We start from the raw sequence: 11,864 nt of genomic DNA, 5'->3' as shown, positions 1-11,864 counted from the left end.
TCCTATTGGGCCTTATCTCTGGTGCTACTGCACTGCAGAGACTGCCCCTAAACCACTGCAGGCAGTGAGTTAAAAATTCTGTGTTGAAACAGTTCTCCTGCTCACATGGTCTCTACTAGAGGGTAGGGACTTGCTCGCTGTCAGTCAACTAGTTGTGCCTGGAATTCGGGCCGGCTACTCTCATGAGCTGAGACCCCGGCCTGGATATGTGCCCAAGATTCGTACCTCTCCTTAAGAGGGACCAGGTGGTGAACCTGCAAGTACTGCCCGGAGGAGGCAGACCCAGCCCTGGCTTTTCTCTTTCCGTCCACTCCATTGCGGTTATATGAGCACAGAATGCAAAGCCTGGACCTCAGACCGACTCTTGTCTGTTACGGAAACCAGCAGAAGGGAAGGCTGTTTCCAAGCAGAGGTTGGCCCACTACATGTGGTTGCCTTCATCTTGATGAGAAAGTTTTCCCAAGGTGCACGTGCCCACCTGGGTGGTGAGCTCCTGAGGGTATTGCTCCCTCCTAGGAGTTGACACAGAGTGCCTCGCTGAACAGATGTTAAATAGAGTTGGGGGCTGGGCGACACCCATCATGCTAGAAAACTAGCCTATGTGATGAACCGCTGCTTCCCATGGGCTCCCTTCACATGAAGCCAGTTTCACTGTAAGCCCAGTTCGTTGTGTCGGCTTGCTGCACCATTCCCCTCCTATGGACTGGATACGTGCGCAATTGACCTATGGCTAAGCCACGCCCTCAAACGCGATGAGCCAATCACAGTGCGCAGCTAACCCAATACACTCGGACATTCTCTGCTTCCACGTCCACTGAAATGCATTGCAGTTAGTCAGTTTTCATTTGTTTTTTCTTGTCATTTTAAGTTTAAAATGGTCAAACGGTGTGCATGGGGTACATGCAACTCCGACACTAGGTTCCCGAGAGGCTGGGCGACGGTGTGTATTTTTTTACCCTTTCCCAAAGCCAAATCTCAACCGAGATAAGTGTCTGCTCTGGATTAAGTTATGCGATTAAGTTATGCGGTAGACAACACCAACTAAACGTGGATAAATTAAACAAGGATGTCTACATCTGTTCTAAGTTAAGTCAACAACGTATTTGAACGTTATCTTTAAAATCTCTAACGTAACGTTAGGCTAACGTTAGCCTAACATTAGAAAACGTTCACGTTAGCTTCTAGCTGCATTGTACATCGTCAATTAGCTTCATTAACGTATCTGTAAATAACCGAGATAACAAATGTTAACAATGTTGTGCTGAATGATTCATGTAAATACTGTAGCACCAAACGGTGATGGCAACGATATGCGGTTTATCACGTTTACACTGTGACCTGTACATTTTTGACTGGAGCTGAAGCTTTTCATCGACCTTCTCAACAATAAAATTATTAATATAACCCTCCAATGCATAGTTAAGGCCCTTTAGGTGACTTCGAGATGATATATAATCTTTCTGTCTCCAAAAATCACCAATTGCCTCCTGTGAAATGTCTCCTACCATAGCGCCTGTCCCCGAATGTTGACTGTTTGTCCGAGTGAGTGGAGGGGGCGTGGCTCAGCCATAGGTCAATTCTTGCTCCAGTTGAGTTCCCCTTTTTTAGCCAAACCATGTCGAGTTCATCCATACCCTTAGGCAACGGACGTGGCGGATCGTCCGAAGCCAGGCCTATCACTCGTATGCACTGGTGGAACCTGTGTTTGGCTGGGTCCATATGCTGTGATCCCTACGGCAATCCCATATTAGGGGTGTAACGATACATCGATATGGATACATTGATCGATGCTTACGATACGATGCATCGATGCCACACGCAAAATATCGATTATGAGGTACCTTTATTTTAACAGTCTCTCCACGTCCTCACGTAACATCCGTCATTTCCGCATTTCCGCCAAAGCGCAATGAAATAAAAAATGTCATTTTCTTTTTCTCACCATAACGTTACTGGCTGTCACTTGTTGTGTGTGTCGGATTGCGAATGAGATGCAGCAACAAAGCAGCTGTAGCAGCGAAAAGACAGACGCAGAAAATGTTGTGACTGCTGTTGGACGCAAATCGTGGGTTTGGAAACATTTTGTACTATTTTCCAAAACAGATGGTCAGGTAAATAAAACCCATGTTATTTGTACACATTGCCATTGCCAGCTAAAATACTCGGGAAATAATACAAACTTGTCAGCATCTAAAAAGGAAACATGGAATTGAGGAGAGTAATTTGGCTGACGAAAAACAGCCTCTGTCACCACCGATTAATAACTTTTTCGCCCAGACAACTCCAAAAGAGCAACTAGAATTACGTTAATTTTTTACTACTAGAGTACCTCAGTTATTTGCACTATTGCAAATGTTTGCACAAAAGACTGGAAGACTGGAAAAGAGTTTGACTGTTGCCATAAGCTTGATTGATTTTATCAATCCCCCATCCATTATTTACTTTTCTTTCTTTCTTTCTTTCTTTCTTTCTTTCTTTCTTTCTTTCTTTCTTTCTTTCTTTCTTTCTTTCTTTCTTTCTTTCTTTCTTTCAATTTTTGTTGTGTTGTTGTAAATGTCCCAAAATTGGGAAAGAGGGTGCAATTTTCAAAGAGTTTAATTAAACATTAATGTTACAGTATATATCTTTTGGTTGCATTTGTGAGTTAATAAAAATGTAACTGGTTGTGTAAAGTGGCACAAAATATCTAAATATCGATTAATCGATCGATATAGCCATGAATCGAATCGTAATCGAATCGTATCGAATAATTTTTTGAAGTATCGGCAAAAATCGTATCGCTGGCTAAGAGAATCGATATCGAATCGTATCTTGATGAACTGTCCGATTTACACCCCTATACCATATGTGTATTCTTACACGGTACAGCTCCCTGCGGCGAGCCCGTGTCTTCCCTTGGCAGAGCCTGCTCTGCCGTCACTGTCCGATTGAGTCTTCCCCCTGTCATAGGCTGGAGCCACCCCAGTAGGGCTGTAATCTCCCAGTCGACTAGTCGATTTATTGCTCGATACGTTCTGGCTCGACCAAAATTCTGATTGGTCGATTTTTTGCCGTGTTAATTTCATCAGGTAGAAAGCACTAATTGCTAATGGGGGTGTTTTCAGAGCACCCCTGTTCCACAGGTAACAGTCTGTCTTCAGAACACCCCCCTTGTTTTCACTTTTTTTGGATTAGCCCAACCCACTGGAGAAAGATTGAAGAAAGTACTAGAAGGCCTTGGTCTGGTGGTTTGCTGAATATTTATTTAATTGTGAGCGTTTAATTTATAGTCAGTCCTCCTCTACCATGTCAAAGACATTAGCAGTGTGGCAGCATTTTACAAAAATAGATAATGGAAAAAAAGTCAAATGCAAAGTTTGCAAGCAACAGTTTGCATATCACAGCTCGACTACAAACATGGCATATCACCTAAAAACGGTAAGCTAACTTGTCTGCGTTAGGTTGCCCCATCTGTTTTGAGTAGGCTATATGAACAACAGAATTGGCATATTTCCAAACGCGAATAGAGTGTCAAATTCGCGTCTATCACGTCTAGTTGGACGCTTGAACATTTTGAATCCAATTCGCGTCCGCCACGCTAAACGCCTCAGTCGCGCCGCAGGACCTCCAGAAGCGCTTAAACGCGTCTTTACATTGACTTAACATGGAAATCACTCGCGCCAGACGCTCTATTTGCGTTTGGTGTGAACCCAGCATAATAAATTATTAGACTAAAACATTGAAATATGCCAATTAGTAATAATCGTTTTATAACTGCAGGCGCACCTGCCCGCAACGACGGTAGCATCCCCCAGACCACGCTGGATGTTAAGCCTCCTCTATCATCCAAACGCAAAAATAATATCACGGAAGGAATTGTCGACTTTATTGTTCAGGATATAAGCCCATTGCTGTTGTGGAGGGCAGAGGTTTTAAGAACTTGTTAAAAGTTTTGGAACCTGGATATACAGTGCCAGCACGCCTCACAATCATGCATGCACTAACCACAAAATATGAGGGACTCAAAGAGAAAGTTTCAGAGTTAATACAACAAAGCGAGGCACTGAGCTTGACCACAGATATATAGACATCTCTTAGAATGGAGTCCTATATGACAGTGACTGCCCATTTCATTGATGGAGACTGGAAAGCACCGAGTCTTGTGCTTGACACAAAACAAATAGAAGAGGCGCACACAGGAAGAAACATTGCTGCGCGACTATCTGAAGTTGCTGATACCTTTGGAATTCCAGAAGCAAAGAGAGTTTCTGTTGTATGTGACAACGCGGCTAATATGGCACTCTGTGTGGAAACACTAAAGGAATCACATGAATGGCCAGAGATGCAGGGCATCAGGTGCGCCGGGCACACTTTGCAGCTCTGTATTAACGCTGCACTCAAACAAGAGCCATTTTTCGTGTCGTGGCTGTATCACGTCATCTGGTGGGACATTTCAAAAAGAGGCACAAATCAAAAACTGGGCTAAAACAGAAGCAGGAGCAGCAAAACGTCCCTCAGCATGAACTAATTCAGGGTGTGTCTACACGTTGGAACTGAACATTTTCAATGTTGGAGCAACTCCTGGAGCAACGCTGGCCCATTACTGCAGTGCTGTCTGACCCAAACTTTACTAAGAAGAGCGACAGCAGTACACTGGACCTTACCACAGCACACTGGAATGCGGTAGAGGACATTAAAAATGTGCTGAAACCGATGACATCCCTGACCGAGCTGCTGTCTGAAGAGGACAACACGTCCCTGTCTGCAACAGTACCCATGCTGGCAAACTTGAAGAAACGTCACATGGCCATCACGGATGATGACAGCCCCATTACCAAAAAAATGAAAAGCAAGCTGGTCGAAGAAATTGACAGTAGGTGGGAGTTTAAAAACCGAATGATGATGACTAACAGTGTATACATTACAGCTGCAGTAGTAGACCCTCGTTTTAAGCAGCTGTATTTTCTGGATGATGCCAAACGAGACGAGGCCTATACAGTAGTTGCATAGCTGGCAGACCAACTGAGTGCACTCAGCGCAGCCACAGGCACAGGTGAACCTGGAGGTGAGGAGCAAAATGTGTCAAAAAAAACCAGAAAACTGACAAAGAGAAGCAGATTGCTATGCTGTTGTGCGGAGATGTGGAAGATCTGGTTTCTACAGAATCAGGTGGGAGAAGCACAGAAGAAATTAAAAACTATCTTCAGGACAGAACCAAAATTGACTCTGGACCATTGGGGTGGTGGAAAAAAAAAACAAGACAGATACCCGAGCCTGGCCCGAGTTGCAAAGCGACTGCTCTGTATCCCTGCAACATCCACACCTTCTGAACGCATTTTCTCCAAGGCAGAAAGAGCTTCTTTTATCGTCAATAAAGCAAGAAGCTGTCTACTTCCAAAGAACGTGGATATGCTGGTGTTTCTCGCACACAACAGAAAAAAGTGTGGATAGTTCAACGCATTCTCATCCTTTGGCGTCATATTGGTGACGCCATATGACATTTTGTCGAAATCTTACGCACATGGCATCCTTTAGCGTCAATATAACACGCACTGTTATGGGTAGGTTTAGGTCTGGGGTAGGGTACGGTAATGACGCCTTGGGATCTGCGTCTCAAATTCACGCTAAATGATGCCATGTGCGTTGGATTTAGACAAGCGTCACCTGTATGACGCCTTGGGTTCTGCGTCTCATATTGATGCTAAAGGATGCCATGTGCGTAAGATTTCAACGAAATGTACAAAGCGTCACATGTATGATGCCAAAGGATGAGAACGGGCTGGATAGTTTGTGGACAGTGGACACTGAGTGAGTAGCTATTTGTTTATTTCATTGTTTTTACATTATTTCGTTTTGGACATTAATAACATTTTATAATTTTGCACATTTATTTGAAATACTTGTAGATTTGGGCATTTTATTGATTTGTTTTTGTATTTGTTCTGAGTGAGCAGACCTTGTTGTTGTTATGCACTTTATTTTGTTCGGTTTAAAATTTGGCTAAATAACTTGTACTTTTATGGTTCCCTTTTATTTTTGTGCATATTTATTTCTAATATTATTTATTGGATTTGGGCACTTTATTATTTTTATTTTTGCCCTAATGCGCAATTGCGCTGTGTCCACTGTTTGTATTTGTTTTGAGCCTATGCTTTATTTTTCAGTTATACACTTTATTTTGTTTCTGCTCTCGTCTTGATCTGGTTTGTTTAATAAATATTCTTTTTTTTATTAAAGTGGACGTGCCTTTTGTGTTTAAGAATAAAAGCTTTAAAGGGTTAGTTCGCCCATTTAAGACATGAAGTTGTATGCAATCCTTACCAGCACTACAGTGCATACACACTGACCCACTCTGTTGTCACCTCCCTGGTCAGAGTTCTGGCCGATGGAAGTTTTTCAATAAAGTACTCCCGGTTATTTTCCGGGGTCACAAAACTGTGCGTTTTTACGTGAAAAAATGATTTGCGTTTCAAAGCTTGATTAATTTACCACACAAAAAACACGCCGGTCAAAATTCATACCTCAGTTTTAATCGGCACTATTTTCTATCCATTTCTATCAATCCGCGCTGCTGTCGACGTCAACAGTGCGCACGTTCCGATCAGCTGTTGATAGCGCGACTCGCTGACAACATGTCTGACTACGAAACTTCTGATGATGAAACCAATTTTAGCACAATGTCAGACGGATCAGATGATGAAAGTAATTTTAGCACAACGACAATGTTATTGATTGCAACACAAAACCTCAATTGTGTGTGTGTTCAATCAAATAGTTTTCTCAGCAAATTGTACCAATATCCCTATATACTGTTTTTATATTAGAATATATATATATTTTATATTCACGTGTTTTATAATGGAGTCTAAACATCAGCTTGTTTACCGTACAGTTTAGACATGGGATCATAAAGTTAGTAAATAGAGCTTACCCGTGGTACTGGTACAGCAAAACTCTTTAATTTTCCTTTTCCTCCTTGGTTGGGGATGTAATCGTCTTCGCTGAAGTGAGCACTACACACACGAAAATCCTTTATTCTGGATATTTTAGCTCCCGCAGAGTAGCCGATAGCAACCAGCCAAATCAACAACACGCGCTTGCACCCCCTGCTGGTGAGATCGACTAACAGCAGATGGAGATTATGCTCGGTAAGCTGTCTCATAGTTATATTCGAAACAGGAATACGATGGAATCTGAACTTTGATCGCGGCACATCCTTGTGGTCACAGCCTGGGAATTTACAAGTTCGCACCATTGTTAATTTAATACTTTTTACGTCGTTGTAAATCATTTGTGTAAACACTATGGAACAGCTGATCGGAACGTGCGCACTGTTGACGTTGACAGCAGCGCGGATTGATAGAAATGGATAGAAAATAGTGCCGATTAAAACTGAGTACATGAATTTTGACCGGCGTGTTTTTTGTGTGGTAAATTAATCAAGCTTTGAAACGCAAATCATTTTTTCACGTAAAAACGCACAGTTTTGTGGCCCCGGAAAATAACCGGGAGTACTTTATTGAAAAACTTCCATCGGCCAGAACTCTGACCAGGGAGGTGACAACAGAGTGGGTCAGTGTGTATGCACTATAGTGCTGGTAAGGATTGCATACAACTTCATGTCTTAAATGGGCGAACTAACCCTTTAAGTTAATAGTCTATTCGTGTCTCAGACGCGAAGCTGAGCTCAAGCCTCGCTGTTGTAGCCAATTTTGATGTGTGTTTTATGTGTTTTGTCAGTAGTAAGTTGAATAGGGTGATGTTTTTCCGCTTGCACACCAGGGGGCATAGGTGGGGGAATCACAGTACGTATGGAGACTATATAAGGAAGTCACAGGTGTATGGCGTCAGGGAATTAGGATCTGAGGAAGCTCACAGTTTTTCAACCGTGCTTGTGTGCATGTGTGTTTATGGCTTGATGGATTCTGGTGTGTCCTGCAGTTAGTATGGTGTTTACTGTCCTTTGCTGATGTACGAACTCAACTTGCTTCAGAAGTGCAAGCAGCAGTGTTTTTTCAAGTAGTTTTATATACAAAATAAAGTGTTAACCGCATGCCATGGCAGACCTGATTATTTTGCACCATCACGCGTTGGAGATGACCTCATATTCCCTCTAGTGGCTTTATTTTTGAGGTACGATCGCCATTACAAAAGTTGAAAAACTACGCTTTAATGGACGGATCACGCGGATGTTGTAGCGCGCTCCAGCTGATTCCAATCAGTGAACGCCGACAGGACAAATGGGACGCTGATAAGTGAAAGTGGGCTAAACAACAACACGGAGAGCTACGGTAGGACTGTTTTTTGAATTGTTATAAGCTGTGTGGAAGAGATTGGACTTCTCACAATCAGGATATAGGTAAATCCTGCTTCAATTCTAAAAATAAAGCCTTTTGGCAGCTTGTCTAAATCATTATCAAAATGAGTAACGTGGATTTGAATGCATCTTCTGTCAATCAAAGTGAAACGGAGAATGAACTTGGTAAAAGACCAGTTAAACTCACGGTTAAAGCTTTAGAAGAAAAAATATTATCACATCAAAAGGAAAGGAACCTTAGGATAAAGAAACTTTACAAACTAAGAAAGGAAGTTGAGCAATTGATGCTTTCAAAAGAAAAGGTGCCTGAGGTACAGAACATATATGATACGTTTCCAAAAATGGTTGCGGAAACAACAGAGTTGCATGAATCATTGAAACCATTGCTACCACAGGAGGAAATGTCAAAACAAAATAAATGGTTTGAAACTCAAATGAACAGCAATACAGAAATAATTAGAGGGATTGAAGAGTGGTTGCTTGACAATAAGGAACAATGCAATGATGATGAAGTTGACAATATTGCGCAACACATGACTGTCATCACTGATGATATTGGTCCAAATGATAGTGTTTCCAATGTTGGTGGTAAAAGGTGTACGTCTGCTTCATGCTCCAGCCACAGGTCTTTAAAGTCATCAACCTCCTCTGCATACCTCAAAGCAGAGGCTGAAAGGGTCGCTCTTCTTGCTATGGCAGCTACATTAAAAGAAAAGCATGAACTGGAGGTACAGGAGGAACAAATTAGACAAAAGAAGGAGGCGCTTGAAATAAAGAGTCAAATTGCTGCTCATACAGCAAAGGTTAAGGTGCTTAAGTACAGAGGTTCTGATGTGCAAAGCTCGAGTGCACATTCTGATGGAATGAATTCATATCTGAAAAGGTCAAAACACAAATCCTCTCTCAGATCCTCTGCTATGGAATTTGTTCCACAAAGTTCAAGCCATCAGTTCAATCATCCACCAAAAGGAGGCAGCAAAACCACAGTGTCAATGGAGACATGTCCACAAAGTTCAAGCCATCAGTTCAATCATCTACCAAAAGGAGGCAGCAAAGCCACGGTGTCAATGGGGGCACGACGTAAGGAAACCAGTTTACAACAAGATGGAACAAATGAGCATGCTCTGGATTACAAAACAAGTATGCCTCAAAATTCTCAGCAAACCAATCACGCCACATATCACACTCAGAAACCGGCTATGCTTTCCACGCAGGAGTCCATACAGCGTGATGATTTAGTGCAAGCCAACGTGGGACAAGAAACTCAAAATCTTCTCACTATTATGCAAAGGCAAAATGACATAACTGCCTTACTAGTGCAGCAGCAGTCTTCACTATCATTACCTCCAAGGGATATACCAACCTTTGATGGCGACCCTCTCAAGTACAGCACATTTATAAGAGCATTTGAAAATGGAGTGGAGGGAAAGACTGCTAGCAGTATGGATTGTTTGTACTTTTTAGAGCAGTACACCAAAGGACAACCTAAGGAGCTGGTCAAGAGCTGTCAACACATGCCACCTGAAAGAGGGTATCAAAGAGCTAAGGCACTTCTTCAGAAACATTTTGGAAATGAACAAAGTATAGCCACAGCTTATATGGAGAAAGCTCTGGGATGGTCACCAGTGAAAGCAGAAGATGTTAAAGGCTTGCAAGCCTTTGTTTTGTTTCTACGGGTTTGCTGTAATGCAATGGAGGACATCAGTTACATGACAGAGATGAACATGCCATCCAACATGCGTGCTATAGTCTTGAAGCTCCCGTACAAACTAAGGGAAAGGTGGAGAAACACTGCGTATGAGTTGCAGGAGAGGCACTGTCGTCAGGCAGGTTTCAGTGACATTGTCAGTTTTATTGAGAGGCAAGTATCCATTGCCTCTGATCCACTCTTTGGAAACATTCAGGACACATCCATCTTGCCACCAAAATCTAACATTGGACATAAAATCTCACAGGTTCGCTTCAAAGGAAGGGGAAGCAGTTTTGCTACTTCTGTCGAAGCTGTTAAAACTGGAAACATATATCAAGTGCAAAAGGAGAACAATGTGACTGATAAAACAACTAAAGTATCGTGTCTGCTGTGTGAGGAGGGTCACATATTGGAGTTGTGCCCCAGAATGGAGAAGAAGCTGCACAGAGAGAAAATTGACTTTCTAAAAGCCAAAGGTGTTTGTTTTGGGTGTTTGACTGTTGGACATATGAGCAAAGATTGCCATAGACGTCTGTCTTGCAAGTTGTGTAACCTGAAACATCCTACCTGCCTCCACATCCATTCAAGAGAAAAGGAAATCAAATCAGAGGACACATATCAAGAAACAAGTCATGCAGTTTCTCCTAAGACTTGTGGCCATATAGGGGCCGGGGCGCAAGACCATGTTTTGCCAATTGTGCCTGTACAAATCAAGGCTGTAAAAGGCAGTAAGATGTTAAAAACTTATGCATTTTTAGATCCCGGCAGTACAGCAACTTTCTGCTCTGAACGACTCATGAGGGAACTAAAGGTGAGAGGAAAGAACGCCAAGATCCTGTTGAGAACCATGAGCCAAGAAAAGATTGTCGACAGTCATGTTATCTCAGGACTGGAGGTATCTGCACTTAATAGTAACACTTTCTTTGAATTACCTGATGTATTCACACAATATGAGATGCCTGTGACTCATGATAACATTCCACGACAAGAAGAATTAAGTGTCTGGCCACATTTACACTCAGTGGAAATTCCTGTCATCAACGCTGACGTGGAACTGTTGATTGGAAGTAACGTTGCTAGAGTAATGGAACCATGGGAAGTGGTAAACAGCAAGGATGGAGGACCCTATGCTGTCAAAACCCTATTGGGATGGGTTATCAATGGACCACTGAGAGGAGGCAACGAAACTGGGAGCAGCGATTCTATCATTTCAGTCAACCGAATATCTATTGCTAACATAGAGGAATTGTTGGTGAAGCAATACAATCATGACTTTAATGAGAAGTCAGCAGAGGACAAGCCAGAAATGTCCAGAGAAGATCTCAAGTTTATGGAAATCATGAACAGTTCAGCTGAACTCAGCAACGGTCATTACTGCATGAGATTACCTTTCAGAGAGGAAAATGTCACCATGCTTAACAACCGTCAGGTTGCTGAACAAAGAGCTCTTTGTTTAAAAAGGAAGTTTATGAAAAATGCTACCTTTAAAGAGGAATACACTCACTTTCTCAGTGATGTCATAAATAAAGGATATGCAGAAAAGGTGCCAGAACATCAACTGAAAGGAAAAGAAGGTAAAGTCTGGTACATTCCGCATCATGGCGTATACCATCCAAAAAAGGGAACATTGAGGGTGGTGTTTGACTGCGGTGCAAGCTTCAAGGGGATGTCACTCAATGGTCATCTACTTCAGGGACCTGATTTGACGAATTCATTACTTGGAGTTCTGACAAGGTTTCGTCAAGAAGTTGTAGCAGTGATGGCTGATATTCAGGCGATGTATCATCAAGTTAAAGTGACAACACAGGATGTAGATTTTCTTCGCTTCCTGTGGTGGCCAAGTGGTGAACTAACACAGCATCTCACTGAATGACTGTT

This window comes from Rhinichthys klamathensis, unplaced genomic scaffold (assembly GCF_029890125.1).
Source record: "Rhinichthys klamathensis goyatoka isolate OS25496 unplaced genomic scaffold, OSU_Roscu_1.1 h1tg000068l_1, whole genome shotgun sequence".
Taxonomy (NCBI): Eukaryota; Metazoa; Chordata; class Actinopteri; order Cypriniformes; family Leuciscidae; genus Rhinichthys; species Rhinichthys klamathensis.
Note: the sequence above shows the minus strand (reverse complement) of the source record.